This window comes from Heptranchias perlo, chromosome 41 (assembly GCF_035084215.1).
Source record: "Heptranchias perlo isolate sHepPer1 chromosome 41, sHepPer1.hap1, whole genome shotgun sequence".
Taxonomy (NCBI): domain Eukaryota; kingdom Metazoa; phylum Chordata; class Chondrichthyes; order Hexanchiformes; family Hexanchidae; genus Heptranchias; species Heptranchias perlo.
Window position 1 is genome coordinate 5,151,819 of NC_090365.1, and position 19,276 is coordinate 5,171,094.

A 19,276-nucleotide genomic window follows, 5' to 3' on the forward strand; every position below is an offset into this window, starting at 1 on the left:
CTTTTTAAAAATTAATCACGATATGTGTAAGTTTTAAGATAATAGGGCTTTTGTTATGGACATTCAAGGTTGGGTTGTTTTTTTAGGGACGTTAGCTCTTAAGATTAAGGGGTGATCTGATCGAAGTTTATAAGATATTAAGGGGAACAGATAGGGTGGATAGAGAGAAACTATTTCCGTTGGTTGGGGATTCTAGGAGTAGGGGGCACAGTCTAAAAATTAGAGCCAGACCTCTCAGGAGCGAGATTAGAAAACATTTCTACACTACTAGCTCAATTGCTAAATTTAAATCTGATAGATAGCTTTTTGGCAACCCAAAGGGATATGGGCCAAAGGTGGGTATATGGAGTTAGATCACAGATCGGCCATGATCTTATCAAATGGCAGAGCAGGCTCGAGGGCTGAATGGCCTTCTCCTGTTCCTATGTTCCTAATGTCTTCCATCCCACCATAGCATTGAGACTGCACTGGTCACAGACACACATGGTGCCTTGTGTAACTGAGACCATGGCTTGAAGTCTGTTCTCTTCATCCTTGATCTTTTCACAAATTTCAACATGGTTGATCACTCCATCCTCCTCAAACATCTCTTCCTCCAAGATTAGCCTCTAGGGCTCTTCTCCCTGGTTGACTCATACTGTCGATATGATGCACGGTATATCATCTCTTGCTGTCTGTTCCACTGTACCTCCTTCCTCAACACTTCTGCCTTGTCATTCACCTCTCTCCCTTTCATCTGTTCTTTTCATCCTCACCCCACTGCTCTCTCCCCTTTTTCTCTCCTGCTCAGTGTCCACTGTTTTTGTCCACCACCATGTAAAGTGCTTTGAGGTGTCTCTGTACATGAGTGGTATAGAAATGCAAGTTGTAATGTAGTGACCAATTAATGAGACTAATTTGCAGGATGTTGTATCTGTGAAAAATAGCACTTCCTTGCTACAGCATGGTCATTAGGAGGCAAACACAAGAAAGCTTGGAGAGAGAAAAGGCCATTTTGGCCCATCAAACCTATGCTGTCCACAGTTCATGCATGAGACATGATGGGCTCAAAGGTGGTATCCCTGCTTTTCCCCCACACTCAAGATCTTTATAATTTCTTGCTAACTGTCATGTGAATTAAATGTGCATTAGTATCTTAAGTCTCAATTCCTTTGTACCTTCTAGTAAGGTGCACAGTGCATCAAAAGCCACATAAAGCAAACAAAATTCTCACTGTGCTGTGATGGAATTGCTTTATTAAACGGAGCAGTAAACAGTCAGAGTTGTGCTGTACTGTGACACTGTTTAGAACTTTGAATAGAGAAAGAGCTTGTATTCATAACAGCGCCTTTCACATACTCCAGATGCCCCAAAGTGCTTCACGGTCAATGAATTACTTTTGAAGTGTGGTCACTGATGTAGAAAAACACTCCAGCCAATTTGCACAAGATCCCACAAACAGCAGTGAGATAAATGACCAGTTAATCTGTTTTTGGCCAGGACACCTGGGGAACTTCCCTGTTCCTCACAAGTTCTGTGGGATCTTTTGTGTCCACCTGGACAAGCAGATGGGGCCTTGGTTTAATGCCCCATCTGAAGGGTGGCACTCTGAAAGTTCAGTATTGAACTGAAGTGTTGGACTGGATTATCTGCTCTGGTCCTGGAGTGAGGCAGAAGTGCTACTACTGAGCCAAACTTCAACTTAGGCAGAATGCTCCACAGTCCCTGTATTTGCCAGGCTGTACTGAGATAAAGTTCAAGATCATCTTCAAATCATTTCACAGCCTTGCTTCATCTTTCATAATTTTAAAGATCTCCATTAGGTCACCCCTCAGCCTTCTCTTTTCCAGAGAGAAGGAGCCCAAGCCTGTTCAATCTTTTTAACCGCAACACGTAGATGTAGAGAAAATGTTTCCACTTGCCGGGGAGACCATAAATAGAAGATAGTCACAAATAAATCCAATAGGGAATTCAGGAGAAACTTCTTTACCCAGAGAGTGGTTACAATGTAGAGCTTGCTACCACAGGGAGTAGTTGAGGTGAATATCATAGATGCATTTAAGGGGAAGCTAAATAAACACATGAGGGAGAAAGGGATAGAAGGTTATGTTGATAGGGTTAGATGAAGAGGAGTGGGAGGAGGCTTGTGTGGAGCATAAACTCCGGCATAGACCATTTGGGCCAAATGGCCTGTTATTGTCCTGGTATATTCTGTGTAAAAAGAATATCATTAGAGATCTTGGTCCGATAGGCAGTGTGGAAACTGGACTGAAGGGATTCAAACAGAATTGTGGAAGATGTGAACACAGCTGGGTGATGACAATGTGTCTTCCCCTCCGCCTCCCTTCCATTTTATTCTGTTCTCTGCTCAGTCCATCACCAGAGAATTGTCCTGTCCGAGACATGTGCGTTGGTTGGGAGTAATTATTAAATAAAGCTGCTGTAAATTGGTTTGGGGAATTGAGGTGGATAAAGGCTCCAGAGAGGCTAGTGAATAAATGCTTAATATATTTAATATCCAGAGTTCTATATCGGGGCATTAGCTTTGACTGTGGGGTTTATATTCTGAGTCTAACCCCTTCCCCTGACTTTCCACCCCCCCCCCCCCCCCAACAGCTTTCTTGTACCTCATATAGATAGAGAACTACAGAGATGTATTTTTGTGATGACTATTGTGTCCTGTTCACTTAAGACTCTGGAATTAATCCAAAAGCAGCTGTAACTAGTGTGGATTCAATGAGTGAGCTTAGTTTCTTCCCCATAGAAAGCATATTTTTTGCTGCTTTAACTATTGCAGTGGTTACATTGGCAGTCTGGCAAAGACTGTTTTTACATAATATTGCTCGCCGGCTTCCTGCTTACAAGTTGACACTTTAATTGGCCATGCTCAGCAGGCGCATCATTTCACATTGATACTGTAACCTTTTTTTTTGTCACTCGATCTTTCTTTCCTCGAAAGCTTCTAAGTCTTGGGGCTGTTCCATGGGGACCTTCTGGTACCTTGTCCAAGTGGCCATTCTTGTGTGAGATAAGCCAATGAATTTCAGTAGGCTATTCGACCATGGGGAGGGGACATTGCTGCCAAACTCAATCCTGTCCCCTCTCAACGTGCCACATGCATGCACTTCCCACTGGGGATTACCAGATACCAAACACGAGTGGGGAACCCTGGCCGCTAATTTCCTACCCCTAGATCAGAGGTCCTGAAGCCAATGCTAGCAGGCCGATAGCTATCCCAGCTGAAGTCATCTAACTTGGCACAGACCGGAGATAGATTGTGGGACCTGCCTGGTCTGCTTGGCCCAGTTCTGCACTGTGCAGTATTGAGGGAATGCTGCATTGTTGGAGGTGCTGCCCTTTGGATAAGACCTTCGATGGACGTCACTCTGCTTGAGGTGAACATTAATGATCCCAGAGCACTATTTGAAGAGGAACAGGGAGTTCTCCCAGTGTCCTCACCAACATTCTTCCTTCACCATCAAGAACAGATTAACTGGTCATTCACTTTATTGTAGTTTTTGGTTTTCTACAGTGCACAAATGGCTGCTCTGTTCGCCTCCATAAGTGACTGTACTTCAGTGTAATTCATTAGATGTGAATTGCTGTGGGATATTTCTGAAAAACATGATTATGTATAAATGCATTTTTTTTGCTTTTATATGTTTCTGAAATAGGGCAAATGTCCTCCAGAAGTACAAGGAGAAATTCAAACTTCATAAAGGATAATTCAAAATATATTTGTAGTTTTCTAATATCATTTGGCAGGACTACATGACTCTAGTAACTCCTGTAACACTATTGCCAATATTTTGCTCACAGTGCACAGTGTCTGATCCTACTTGATTAAATGCATAATGCATGCACCAAAAAGCGGCCTATAGGACATAGGACTGTCAGTTTCATGAAGCCCGTCTGGTTGATGCATTCTGTTTGAAGTGTGGCAGTGAGAGAATCCCTGCAGGGCTGCAGGAAGAGCATGAGAGAGAGGAGCAAGCTTATTTTAAACTTTCCTGAACCAGCTGGAACTGGCTGGTATTATCAGTTGCATACTTGACATCCAGCACTTTAAATGGGTTAAACGAGCACTTCAAGGAGAATGACAATCTAGCGGGGGGTGAGGGGGACGATAGAATACTTTCTGATTAAGGTAAACCACCGCCCTATATCTCTCTGCTCAGAAGAAAATGATGTAATAAAATGCCTGGTTGTAAGTGTTCTTTATCCTTAGAGACTGATGTTTTCTCTGCTTCCCTTATACTTAACATAGGTTATGAACGCAGCCTGTGAGACTTAAGGTCAGGTTAGGGGTCGTTTGAGAGCTGCGTATCCCCAGGAAAATGTGTTACCTGCTGAGTACTGCTGCATACTGAGCCAACAGAGGGCTTTCTGGGACCAGGTGGCTCTGGATCAGCCCCAGACCAATTTGCAACGCAGGATCCAATTAGTCAATTGAGACATTCAGGGATTCGCGCTGGCTTCCCTCCTTAAACCACGTTACCAGTGTAACTCTGGAATGAAGTGGACACATGGAGGCAAAGATTTGATAAAAGAACATTGCATTTATATATAAGCCTTGTGTCCTCAGCACGTCCCAAAGCACTATGCAACCAATTAATTAGTTTTGAAGTGTAATCAATATTATATAACCAAATGCAGTGGCCAAAATAGCGCACAGAATCACATAGAAATTACAACACAGAAACAGGCAGTTTACCCCAACAGTCCATGTTGGTGTTTATCCTCCACACGAGCAGCATCCTAATCCTATGTTCCCATATCCCTTTATTCCCCCTTTCCTTCAACTACTTATCTAACTCGTTCTTAGTTCTTAAATGTTGACATGGTCTCTGCTTTAATCATTAACTCTAGTATTGCATTCTACAGTCTTACAATCCTTTGTACGTTTTTAAAAAAAGTTTCTCCTGCTCTCTGTCCTAAATCCCTTGCGTTTAATTTGATACGTAAGTCCTTTTCAGTTATTGGAAGCAGTGGGTTACTATCTACTCTGTTCCGCCCTTTCATAATTTGAAATGCCTCTATTAAATCATCCCGTAATCTCCTCCGTTCCAACAAAAACAGCCCCAATTTTTCAAAGCTATCTTTGGACAGTCTCAATCTAGATTATAGAATATAAGAGTCAGGATGTAATGGTGAATCTAGAAAACTTTACTAAGACCACCGTTGGAGGACTATATGCAGTTTTGGGCTCCACACATCTTGAGGCAACAGAAAGGGTATAATAGAGTCATAAGAATGCTGCCTAGTATGAGGAAATACAAATATGAAGATAGATTTGAAAAATTGGGGCTGTTTTTGTTGGAACGGAGGAGATTACGGGATGATTTAATAGAGGCATTTCAAATTATGAAAGGGCGGAACAGAGTAGATAGTAACCCACTGCTTCCAATAACTGAAAAGGACTTACGTATCAAATTAAACGCAAGAGATTTAGGACAGAAAGCAGGAGAAACTTTTTTTAAAAACGTACAAAGGATTGTAAGACTGTAGAATGCAATACTAGAGTTAATGATTAAAGCAGAGACCATGTCAACATTTAAGAACTAAGAACGAGTTAGATAAGTGGTTGAAGGAAAGGGGGAATAAAGGGATATGGGAACATAGGATTAGGATGCTGCTCTTGTGGAGGATAAACACCAACATGGACTGTTGGGGTAAACGGCCTGTTTCTGTGTTGTAATTTCTATGTGATTCTGTGCGCTATTTTGGCCACTGCATTTGGTTATATAATATTGATTACACTTCAAAACTAATGGTCTTGCAGTGTACTTCTGATTTAAACCCCATTTTGAAGAGGTGGAAGGCCACTGTTTAACCTACTCCATCTTATTAATTTTCTGAGAAACGGGCACTATGTATCTTAGTCATTCTTTGAGAGAGATGGGTAGGGGGAATACATTGAACAGAAAATATTTCCCTCCGACTTTCCTTTAAATTCTTGCTGGCCATTAAAAGAAAGATAGAACTTGCATTTCTATAGCGCCTTTCATGATCTCAGGATGTCCCAAAACACTTTACAGCCAATTAAGTACTTTCGAAGTGTCGTCACTGTTATAATGTAGGAAATGTGGCATCCAATTTGCACACAGCAAGGTCCCTCAAACAGCAATGTGATAATGATCAGATTTTTTTTAGTGATATTGGTTGAGGGATAAATATTGGCCAGGACACCAGGGAGAACTCACCTCTACAAAATAGTGCCATGCAATCTTTTACATCCACCTGTGAGGGCAGACAGGGCCTCTGTTTAACAACTCATCCAAAAGACGGTACCTCCGACAGTACTGCACTGGGAGTGTCAGCCTAGATTTTGTGCTCCAGTTTCTCAATTTGAACCCATGACCTCCTGACTCAGAGGTGAGAGTGCTGCTACTAAGCCACAGCTGACCCTTGTGCCAAGAATTTTTAATCCGTTGACTGCCAGTTGGGTGGGTTGGTTGGACAGCATTTTCGTTTTCTGACTGGTAAGTGGGCAAAAACAGTAAGTGGCCTTTTGCTGATGGGACGATTAACTGTTCTGAGCAATTATCAGTCATAGTTTATAAGTCTAGTGTTCCTACAAAATATTTGGCCTACTTCATATCACTGTGTGTGTGTTGCTGCAATGCATTGAGATGCACGTACAAGGTTATCTACACTTTAAATCTGCCCTTACTTTGCTGCTGGAATGTTGATCTGTGTTGTGTATTAGAGGATCTGTGCTTCTGTATGTACTTGATTCCTTCAGCCTGTCAAATCAATGTGAAGCATAACATCAGAAAGAAATTTAGCCTTGGATTTACCCTGCTGACTGAGCAGGAAAAACTCTCTGGGTGTGGTAAAGGAAGAGCTTACATTCATAAACTGCCTTTCATGTTCTCAGGAGTCCCAAAGCACTCCACAGCCAATGAATTACTTTTGAAGTCCAGCCACTGTCATCATGTAGGCAGATGCAGCAGCCAAGTTGCAACCAGCAACATCCCTCAAACAGCAAATGAATGAATGAGCAGTGAATCTATTTGGGTGGTGTTGGTTGAAGGATAAATGCTGTCCAGGACACTAGGGAATTCTCCTTTTCTTTGAGTGCCACAGGATCTTTTACATCCACCTGAACAGGCAGATGGGGCCTCAGTTTAACATCTCATCTGAATGATGGCTCCTCCAGTTACCTGAAGAGTCATAGTAGATTATATGCTCAAGTCCTGGATTGGGGCTTGAACCCACAACCACATGACTCAGGTGGGATTGCTACCAATTGAGCATATTGTAAATTTCCATATCCTCATTTATTTCTAACCTAGACTTTGCTGGTATAGCCATCAGTATTGTATCAAATCTAATTTATTTAGACCTTATCACGCCTCTCAAAAGATTCAATGCACTTCTGAAAAAGAATTACTTTGAGTGCAGTAATGGTTACATTACCAAACTTGAGCCATTTTATGATGGTGTTGATTGAGGGAGCAATGTCTGGATGGTGAGCATTTCTTGCCCCTCTTCAAATAGTGCTATGAGATCCTTAACATCCACCTTTGTCAGCTTGGCTCACTGACACTCTTGCCTCTGAGCCAGAACACTTTGGGCTCAAGCCCCACTCCAGGACTTCAGCGCATAACCCAGGCTGACACTTCAGTGCAGTACTGAGGGGGTGCTGCATTATCGGAAGTGCTGTCTTTCAAGTGAGATGTTAAACCCACTGCCCATTAAATAGATGTAAAAGATCTGATGGCACTATTTGAAGAAGAGCAGGGGCGTTCTCCACTTGTCCTGGGCCAACATTTATCCCTCAACCACCAAAACGGATCAACTGGTCATTTAGCTCATTGCTGTTTGTGGTGTCTTGCTGTACACAATTGGCTGCCATATTTGTGTGATTATTGATAGTGACCACTTCAAAAAGTAATTCATCGTCTGCGAAGCACTTTGGGACATCCTAAGGATGTGAAAGATACTGTATAATAGCAAGTTTGTTCTTTTCTGTGATGATTGAGTATGCAAGGGGTGGACAGACTTAATGGGCTGAATGGCCTTTTGGAACTCCATAGTTTTATGTTTAAGGATATTTCCTTTAAGAAGTAGGAGAACTCTTTTTAACTGAAACTTAGCAGACGACACTCTTCCTCCTCAAGGTAGTGTTACCCTTTAGATGGAAAAGTCCAAAGTATTTGGAAATCCCAGTCCGAGCAAAGCGCTGATCTAAAGATAACCTCTTCTGGCAAACTACCTGCATTGCACGGCTGAATGGTGATAAATTAGCATTTTAAATGACACCTGGAAGAATAACTCTGGCTTTTCTTCATTCCCTTGTGCTGTCAGGAAAGCTTTACAGTTGTGATATTCTATGAATGAAGTGGACTTGAAATAAGTGGGAGTTAATCTAAAATTGAACATAATTTATGAGATTGGCACAAGGTTGGATTTTTCACCCACAATCACATGTAAACTTTACTAGTCAAAAAATAAATCACTCAGGTTTTGAAATTCATCACTGAAATACTATAAGATTTTTTTCCAGATTGTTAGCCAAACTGAAATGTATTTTGCTCCATAAATCTAATATTAGCAATTGGCAGAGAGACAAGAGTGGCCCTTGTTCAAAAATAAACCAAGCCACTTCAGTTGAATAATGAACAGCATCAATTTGTAAACAGAGCCGAATGCCTCGGTGGGCAAACTGAATAATGTGTTTTTGAAGAGTTGCCCTTGTGTTGGAGGGGTGCTCCCTGGGGCGGTATAGTGACACGAAGGGGCACTTTCCATCGGGGGATGATGTGGTAGCTCAGGTCACTAGATTTGTATTGTGTTTCCGCACCAATATTCTATAAGGGAAATGTAATTTGTGTTGTGCATAGTATCAGCACAGAAGGAAGCCATTCGGCCCATCGTGCCTGTGCTGGCTCTTTGAAAGAGTTATCTAATTAGTCTCTCTCCCTGCTCTTTCCCCATAGCCCTACAAATTTTTTCCCCTTTAAATATTTATCCAATTCCTTTTTGAAAGTTGCTTTTGAATCTGCTTCCAGCACCCTTTCAGGCAATGCATTCCAGATCATAACTCACTGCTTAAAAAAAAATTCTCCTCATCTTGCCTCTTTTTTTGCCAATTACCTTAAATCTGTTTTCTCTGGTTACCAACTCTTCTGCCACTGGAAACAGTTTCTCCTTTACTCTTATCAAAACCCTTCATAATAGTATGCTTTAATGTGCGATAGTCAAATAACTCCCATCATTGACAGACCTGAAAGGCCCTTGAGTTGTACAGCTCAAAATACTCTTCAGACACAACCCAAGTTTGAAGGGACAAAATCTGCAATCTAAATTTATATTTGGATGTTTTCCAAGTGGATGTATAGTATTAAAACATTATGTGCCCTTCTGCTGTACTGAAATCCTAGTGAGAGACCTGAATTGTATAGAGGTGAGCTGCTGGAGGTGCTCTGCAGTGATTTAACTTTGTTTAGACCCTCCCCCCACCCCCACAGTTGCAGCTTTCTTATGTGAGCTGAAGAAGCCTGTCATTTGGATGCAAGGGTTAGGGTTAGGGTTAGGGTTGAAGAAACTAAAGCTCTTTTTGTTATCAGGGCTGTTTTAATTCCAGGAGACCAACCCCCACGAGCCAACTCCAGTGTTTACGCTGCTAAATCCACCTCCCTTAATCTGGTGGGGCTACAAGTCTGCCACCAGAATAAGAGAGCCCAATTTAGCAATGTAAACGCCAAAACTGGCTCATGAACGCCAGTTTCCTGGAATCCAAAGTAAAATGGTTTCCATATAAAAGCAACTTTTATTTTAAAATGCTTGCATTGGCGATGTGTAATTTAGTGTCCCTTTCTGTCCTATTTGGGTTCTTGCCAGTTGCAATCACATTTAGGGATAAACTACCTATTGAAATTGTTGTGCCATTTTTTTTGCTAATGGTAATGAGTAAATAGTCAGCCTTCAGACTTGCGTCATTACTGTTCATGCGACTTAATATCCTCAAGCAACTTGACGTTGTGAAACCAAACTGTTAAAAACCCTGAAGGTCTGTGTTGTGCTAGCTGATCTTGGGCTGAGTGGCAACAGGAACACTAGGTAAGGGAACAATCAGTCAGGGTTCCTGCCGTTGATCACAAGTGCATGGATATGGATATGTGCAGGATCAAGTTCGACTGTGCTGCCCACTATCCCCCACCACCACCGTGAATAAATAGCCTGATGATCCTCGCCTGTGTCTGGACATGAAGAATGACCAATGGGTAAAGTAGCAGAAGGTCTGGACCTGTGGAACTCAGTGAGAGTCAGCACCTTCAGGAGGAGATGGGGGAGAAACATGAGCAAACAAGTAGTAAAGTGAGTCAACCTTAATTCTTCCACCCACTGGACCTCTTGCTCCTTCCCGGATGAAAGCAAATCCTTCCTTGGTGTGCTGTATCAGTGAGGCATAGAACTGATGAAATTCATCTCTTTCATCCTCAACAGTAGGCTGGCAACCCTGAGGGCCCAAACCCTTTCCCATCTGTTTAGTGCTTTTCCACCAGCGTACCAACCTGCTGTCAGGCAAATTAATATTTATGCTGCCAGTGCATAACTCTGCTGTCAGGCAAATGATAACCTGATCTTGCAGATTGTGGGGCAGACTGCAGGTTAATTGAGTGCTCTTGGAGTTCTGCATGCATCGGTCAGATTTGAGATCTGTAGATTTCGCTTCATGAGATTTTATGACTTCATTGTCCAGTGGTGATTTAAAGCTTTGAGGTGCAAAGCAAGAAGACTGAGGCCAAATATGGAGCGTTCTCAAACCCGACCACCTTTGCAGTTCCGGTCTGCCTGTTTTGGTGGTTCAGTTGGATTTTTTTTTTTGTCCTCAAGTTAAGGGGTGGACCTCTTCCCATTCAGGCACCCAGTGTCTGCATCAGGCATTCAGTGGTGAGTTATAGTACAGCCAGATACAGAATAAGACTCCTTCTATTCTGCCTCGACATGTCTCAGTCCCGACCTCAAGACGTTTTTTTCCATACCCTGAATGAGATTGCCAATGAATGCTAGATATGGGGCAGTTATATACTGTTGGCCCATGCCAAGGAAGACGTGCATTTTTATAGCGCCGTTCACGACCTCAGGATGTTCTAAAGCACTTTACAGCCAATAAAATAATTTTGAAGTGTAATCACTGTTGTAATGTAGGAAATGTGGCAGCCAATTTGTCCACAGCAAGGTCCCACAACCAGCAATGTGATAATGACCTTATCTTTTTTTTTTCTTAGTGATGTTGGTTGAGGGATAAATATTGGCCAGGACAGGGGGGAAGAACTCCCCTGCTCTTGTTCGGAATAGTGCAATAAGATCTTTTATTTCCAACTGAGAGGGTAGATATTTAATGTCTGATCCGAAAGACGGCACCTCTGACAGTGCAGCACTGCCTCAGTGCTGCACTGGACTGTCAGCCTAGATTATGTGCTCAAGTCTCTGGAGTGGGACTTTCCTCGAGTCAGAAGGTTGTGGGACGAGAGTGCTACCCACAGAGCCAAGGCTGACTCCTACAAGGAACTGGGTTGAGATTTACTTCACACAAAATGGAGATTTTCATCCTGTCAATTCGAATTTAGATCTCAAGAGGCCAAAGACCAGTGTCTTAACCCACTGCACCATCCAGTTCTCCCCTAATGAGTGTTAAAGATCCCATAGCACTATTTGAAAAAGAGCAAGGAGCTCTCCCCAATTCCTAACCAACCATTACTGCCAAAAAAATGTAACCAGTCATTCATCTCATCGGTGTTTGAGAGAGCTTGCTGTGTGCAGAATGGCTGGCGTGTTTGCCAAGGTAACGGCAGTCACAGCACTTTAAAGTAATCCATTGTACACGGAGCACTTAGACGTTTGAGAGATGTGCTTGTATAAATACAAGTCTTTCCGCCCTCTTCTCTTTGTACAGCTTAGTCAAACCCATGCTGATTGTAGGCAGGGAGGCATATGGCTGTCAGCTACTGAACTTTCTAGTCATTACACAGGAAGAAGCACAATTCCGAACTAATTTAAGAAATCAAACAGGACAGTTTTTGGAGAAGAATGCCACCTCATTAATCTGCTGCTCCTGGACCCCTCTGTTGCTTCGTGTGAAGTTTACCTCTGTCACCTGACACCCCTCCTCCCTACCCAACTCCCTCCTAGGATCACTTGTGCTGGACTCCAGTGACAGAAGAATGAAAAGATTAATCTTAGTAGAGCCAGTCTGGGAGTAAGGCTAAATCCAGCTGGAACACTGAGTATTTGTAAGAGATTCAAAACTCCATGAAACTCCACTCCTGCGGTTTGTGCTTGATTAGGGGGCGTAACCATGTCTTGGCAAACGTCACGAAACTTGTTTTGAGTGGTTAAAGGACAGGACCAACGAAACTGACGTAACATAATCCCTGTGTCTGTAGAGAAAACATTGACCTCTTTATCTGGGAGGCTGAAAAGGAGTATGAGGAAATGATTCTGCTTTACAAAGTGTCCAGAATTCCTGTCTGTCTTGAAGACAAAGCTTGATCATTTCTTAAAGAAATGGAGAACTTGAGGTAAGTGCCTGGCCCTTACTGAAAGTTGAGCCTTTTAATCACTGGGCTTTTTTTTTTGCATAGTATCGGAGAATTATCTGGTAATGAGTCACCGATTAAATGGCATGCCTGTTAAAACAAAATGCAGTGAGGCCCAGTAAAAGCCGCTGTTTTTAAAGAGGGCCTGAATCTTCATTACAAAGACATGGCAGAAAGCAAATCCTGTGCAAGGTTTGATTGTGTTTTGTGGGTTTTTTGTGGCAGTAGAGATGTGAGCAGTTTACTTAACATGTTAAGAGTCTTCATGAGGAAAGTGCTAAGTGATTTTGCCTGTGGATGAGGATCTTGTGTGTGTGGAATGAGTGGATGAAATACGAGCTCATTGAACCCTTTAAACTCATCAGTAGTTGAGGAATTGCAATAGAATTCCACAGGGACATATATTTTCTCTCTCTCTCTCTCTCTCTCTCTCTCTCATTCACACAAACTTACATGTGCGTCCATGCACACACCCACTGGTATGCTTTCTCTTTCTGTTTTCAGCCACCCCCCCCCCCCCCCAAATTTTCCCGGTCTCATTGAGCTTTTCTACCACAAAATTGGGTGCACTATATTGTGCATGTTTTCTACTAAACTAATTACTTTTTCTTCCACTGTTTGTTTCTGTTTCTGTTTCTCCTGAGGGCATTGATTTGTGCTGGGTTACAGTTCTCTGGGCAGTGCCAGCACTCCAGTACGTCAGCCGAGTGGCTATTTATGTGAGCGCCTAGGCAGTGAGTTTTACCAGGCTATTTCTAATGTTCATATTAGACATTGGAGGGCAACACAGCCAAGGCCAATCCTGCCCCCTCACCTGATGTCCAGACACACACTTTATTTGGCTCAGGATGTGGAGAAATATCAAAACAATTTATTGAAGAATCCTCCGAAATGCATCAGTTCCAAAATTACTATAGTTAAGAAAGGGCAGGAGTTATTAAGTGTAAATCGCATGTGTACTTTTTCTTGCCCTTCTCTGCTGTACAATGAAAAGATAGAGAAATTAAATGTCTGCTTTGCATCATTTTCAGCTTTTAAAAATCTTTTGGCTGTTATTTGCCTTTTTAAGGTAGCCACTGATTTGGAAATCCCTCCACTGCCTTCATTTTATTTTCAATCATCAGTGAAACCTCTTTTTAGTGTGTTGAGCCATCTGCCACTGTGCAATAGCTATTTTATTTTTTGTGGCATTTATCATAAAATCCATTTTGTGCTGCAATTCGGGAGCATCAGCCGTCTGTTATTTTTGGTTTAAAAACAGCTACCGAGAAAGGGGAGAAATTAGGAGCGAAAAATACCCACTGAGAAATAGAGAACAGTTGCAGTAGAGTGCAAGACATGCGGAAGAAGAGTCGGACGTATAGACATGGCAATGGGAGAAAGTGAGTGAGATGGATCGAATGGAAGGAAATAAAGGAAACAAGGAATTAGAGAGTGAGCAATGAGGGGTGACACAGGAAAAGAGAGAGACAAGTGTATAAAAATTCCGTTAGCAATGCTACAGATCAGTACTTTGTGTTTCTCTCTTCCATTTGCTTGGGGGATGAACACTTCTTCTGAGCAGTTTGTTTGTTTGCCCAAGAATTGTTCCCTTTCCCCTCTCTCTTTTCCCCCCCTCTCCCAAAATGGAAAAAAAAAGTCCCTGGATGAGACATTAGGATGAAAAAGTGAAACTCCATAGAAAGGTGACAGCATGGCAGGAGGCCATTTGGCCTATCGAGTCCGCGCCGGCTCTATGCAAGAGCAATCCAGCTAGTTCCACTCCCCCACCCTTTCCCCGTAGCCCTGCAAATTTTTTCCTTTCAAGTACTTATCCAGTTCCCTTGACCATGATTAAATCTGCCTCCACCACCCCCTCGGACAGTGTGTTGACGTTGAATGGATTTGCTTTTCCTGGGAGTATGCTTAGGGATATAATAAATACATGATTTTTTTGTGATGGGGTAATCATGGTGATGGTCATTGCTGCTCTGAGCAATTCTCTTATTCCTCCAGACATATCAATCCTACGTGCTCTTCCTCCTCCCTATATCTTTACAACTTTGAAACCAAGGCTGTAAGCACTGTCTCCAACTCTGACTCGTTCTTTCTTAGGATTTCAAAACAATTGAATTCCTTGCCTCCCTCTAGCCTCCGCTCCTCCTGCAACCTATACTCTTCTAAAACACCAAGCTTGTTGCCACATAACCACTACTTCCTGATTTACTATAAAACCAGCTATTTTTGCGGTAAATAATCTTCTCAAAGAGCAACCCGACACATGAAAATATTGCCACAAAAATAACCCAATAAATAAACCCCATGGGGAAGTAGAAATTGATCTTTCCTTTTAAATTTAACATGAAAAAGTGTAGCCCCATCTCCATGAAATATTTTTTGTACAAAATTAAACCACTCCTCTTGGCCAACATTTATTCCTCAACCATCACCACTAAAACTGATTAACTGTTCAGTCATCTCATTTGCCATTTGTGGGACCTTGCTGTGGTCAAATTGGCCGCCGTGTTTACCGACAAAACAACAGTGGGATGTATAGAACTATGATTGTAATGGTTCTTCTGGATGATGTGGCGTCTGGTAGATTTACTGCTACTGTAATATTTGTCTTCATTCTAGAAAAGAAAGAAGAAAGACTTGCATTTATGTAGCGCCTTTCAGGACGTCTCAAAGCGCTTCACAGCCAATTAAGTACTGTTGTAATGTAGTGACTGACTGTTGTAATGTAGTGACTGACTGTTGTAATGTAGTGACTGTTGTAAAGCTGTGAGTGGCAGGTGAATTGGAAGATACAAATTGAGGTAGTCATCTTTGGTTTCACTGTCTTGAAAATGAACATGGAGTTGGTTGGGTTTCCAACTCTGAAGTCAGAATTTGTGTGAGACTTGTCCTGCAGTGATACTGATCTGAACCAAGAATGAATTACTTTAAAGTGCAGTGACTGTTGTTTTGTAGGGAAACGCAACGGCCATCTTGCACATAGCAAGATCCCAGCAATGAGGGGAATGATCAGTTAGTTAATGGTGACCAAGGCACTGGCAAAATTCTCCTGCTCCTCTTGAATAGTGCTGTTAGAATCTTCAAAGTCATGCGACACAATGAAGCAAGCCTTGGTTTAATGTCTCATCTGCAGGATAGCACTTCTTCCAATGCTCTGTACTGCACTGAAGTGTCAGCCTAGTTTATATGCTCAGGTCCTGGAGTGGGGCTTGAAGCTGCAATCTTCTGATTGCGAGGCAAGTGTGACACCATATGTACCAGGCCAGCACTTCCGTTCTCCAGCAGGTACATGGATGGTTATTTAGCTGCTTGAGTTTTCCTAATGGCTCCACAGTGCAAATGACTACCTTTCCTGCAAGCATTTTATATCAGTGACTTGAATGACTCCAGAATCTGAATTGGTTTACACAGGTTTCCTGTCGGTGGGAAATGTCCCATTCAGAAGTCCTGTACAGTAGAGCAAGTGGAAACCAGGGATATTGCGGTATAACTTAACAGTGCAATTATCTCAAATCCATTGCTACGTGCCTCACAGTGCAGAAACCCTCGCTGAGTAGCGTGAGGCCTCTGATTTAAAAAACTTTAGCCAGCATAATGTGTCTAAGGTCCTAAAGGTGGAAGGACAATGTGCTTAATCCATTATGTTCCCCAGCCCCTCTCTTTATAGTTTACTGTTTTAAAGAAAAAACTAATTAAGCCATACAAACCAGGAAGGTCTAATGCTCAATTCCAGGTCTGTGCTGAGTCAGCTGATCTTGGCCAGTACAATAGCTAGGAGGCGTGCGGCTGTCAGCCGAGGACAGGATCGGACTTGGCTACGATACCCTACTTCAAATAGTCTGCCGGACTCTATGCCTAGCTCACTAATGGTGTACCCGAGTAGGATTGTACCCCAGCACTAGCTGGAGAAAACCAATGTGCTTTAACCCAATTCCATTTCTTGATATTTAGAATTTAGCTTTGTCCAAAAATCAAATTTCCCTAAATACAAAGTTTTTGTTTCTTTTAAAAAAATAAATTACAATAATTAATTTTGTATTACGTTGTATTTCTGATGCGCAGGCACTCCACTTTACCAGTGTGATGGTGGAATGTATAAATGTTTCTTCAAAACATCGCCTGTAGCAAATATTTCTCATGTTCCTGTGACATTTGTGGTTGAAGATTGAAAAGGCTGCTTTATGTACACTGGTGAACCTCCTGTGATGTTGCTCACAGTATGTCAGGTTACAGTGGTCTGTTAGACTAGGAGCTGGAGGCACGACACTGCTGCCTAATGGTTGCTGCCATTACTACAGTGTCACTTGACCTGTTTACATAGGGAATTCCCATTATAACTGATTAAATGGGCAGTTTCAATGTTAAATGTTGACCTAGAATTGTGACCAAAAATCAAGGCAAAAGGAAGTGGTTTGTGAACAGGAAGTGCACAAATACTCAATGTTTAATATAATGTACACACATTTAAAAAAAACTCTCCCCAATTTCACAGTCACGCTTGATATGTTCAGGCTGAGTCTAGTGCACAAGGCATTTCGTGCCATATTTCTGGAATTCCAGTAGACAAATGAGGTCCTTTTAGTGTCTGCACAAAATACCAACCAAGGCAGATTTGCTAGAATATTTTGGTACAGGTTACTGCAGGCATGAGAGTGAACATAGTCCTGCAAAGATAAATGGAACAGCATTACGGCCAACCCTGCCTTCCAAGAAGGTGGTGACGTACCTATAAGTTGTCTTTTTGTATTTGCTGTGGATTCTTGTTTCTCTTTTCAGAGAGTGACCTTCATGTCACCGATCCTTTTACACTATCTGTCAGGAATCAGCATGAGCTCCACCTGGCAGTGCGGAGACCGGAGTGCAAATGCACAGCACAGGCGCCCCACATTAAACTTTTTGCGTGCCCTAGACATAATGCCTTTCGCATAAGAACGTGAGAAACAGGAGCAGAAGTAAGCCATCCGGCTCCTCAAGCCTTTCAATAAGATCATGGCTGATCTTCAACCTCCAGTCACTTTCCTGCCCGATCCCCATATCCCTCGATTCCCTTAGAATCCAAAAATCTATCGATCTCAGTCTTGAATATACTCAATGACTGAGCATCCACATCCCTCTGGGGTAGAGATTTCCAAATATTCACCACCTTCTGAGTGAAGAAATTCCTCTTCATCTCAGTCCTAAATCACCCACCTCTTATCCTGAGACTATGCCTCCTGGTTCTAGACTCTCCAGCCAGGGGAAACAGCCTCTCAGCATCTACCCTGTCAAGCCCTCTAAGAATTTTATACATTTCAATAAGATCACCTCTCATTCTTCTAAACTCCAGAGAGTATAGGCCCATTCTACTCAACCTCTCCTCATAGGACAACTCTCATATCCCAGGAATCTTCATTGCACCGCCTCTAAGGCAAGTACATCCTTCCTTAGGTAAAGAGACCAAAACTGTACGCAGTACTCCAGGTATGGTCTCGCCAAAGCCCTGTACAATTGTAGCAAGACTTCCTCACTCTTGTATTCCAACCCCCTTGCAATAAAGACCAACATACCATTTGCCTTCCTAATTGCTTGCTGTACCTACATGTTATCTTTGTGTTTCGTGGACAAGGACACCAAAATCTTTCTGCACACCAACATTTGATAGTTTCTCACCATTTAAAAAAAATTCTGTTTTTCTGTTCTTCCTACCAAAGTGAATAACCTCACATTTCCCCACATTATACTCCTTCTGCCCCTTTCTTGCCCACTCACTTAACCTATCTATATTCCTTTGCAGACTCTTTGTGTCCTCCTCACAGCTTACTTGCTCACTTATCTTTGTATTGTCAGCAAACTAGGATACATTACACTCGGTCCCTTCATCTAAGTCATTAATGTAGATTGTAAATAGCTGAGGCCCAAGCACTGATCCTTGTGGTACCCCACTAGTTACAGCCTGCCAACCTGAAAATGACCTGTTTATTCCTACTCTGCTTTCTGTTTATTAACTAATCCTCAATCCATGCTAATATATTGCCCCAACCCCATGCGCCCTTATCTTGTGTATTGACCTCTGGACGCCCCAAAGCTCTTCACAGCCAATGAAATACTTCTTGAAATGCAGTCACTGTTGTAATGTAGGAAACGCGACAGCCAATTTGTGCATAGCAAGGTCCCACAAACAGCAATGAGATAATGACCAGATCATTTGTTTTGATGTTGCTTGAAGGATAAATATTGGCCAGGACACCGGGGAGTGCTCCCCCACTCTTCTGCGAAATAGAGCCATGGGGTCTTTTAAGTCCACCTGAGGGGGCAGATGAAGTCTTGCCTCATCTGAAAGACAGCACCTCCCACAGTTCAGCAGAGGGGTAGCACGTGTTGCTGGCCAGACAAGGGGATCAGATTTTAAACCGTTTCTCCCAGTTCAGCCTCTGTGAACAAATGATTTTCTGGGCTGATTTCCATAGAGCTTTAAGCCACTGTGGCAGAGGTTCGCCTCAGTGACCTTCAGTAAGGAAGAATTCCGGGAACAGTAATAGTTGAGTGAAGTAGTTAGATATTGATAGAATAACTGAGCTCTTGGTTTGTGTAAATTGTTCAAATAAACCAATTTGGTCAGGTATGTTTCATATTCTCACTGATTTGGCACATGCCACTAAAAGTGCCGATGGTCTTGGAACTCATTCCCTGCAGCTTCCCCCCCATGTCACATACTGGTGTCAACCATGGCTCAGTGGTAGCCCTCTCACCTGAGTCAGAAGGTTGTGGGT

At 42.5% G+C, this 19,276-nt stretch overlaps 1 protein-coding gene across 4 annotated transcripts in view; it reads left to right on the forward strand.

Moving 5' to 3' along the window:
* pak4 (p21 protein (Cdc42/Rac)-activated kinase 4) overlaps nt 1–19,276 on the forward strand; it is a 112,629-nt gene that overhangs the window by 40,553 nt on the left and 52,800 nt on the right. For 2 of the 4 annotated variants that reach the window (XM_067974977.1, XM_067974979.1), the window contains exon 1: nt 12,199–12,512. The exons of the other annotated variants lie outside the window; for them this stretch is intronic. The gene's annotated coding sequence lies outside the window, so the exon portion shown is untranslated. Of the gene's footprint in view, nt 1–12,198; nt 12,513–19,276 lie in introns of those variants that run through there. 4 annotated transcript variants of the gene reach the window in all.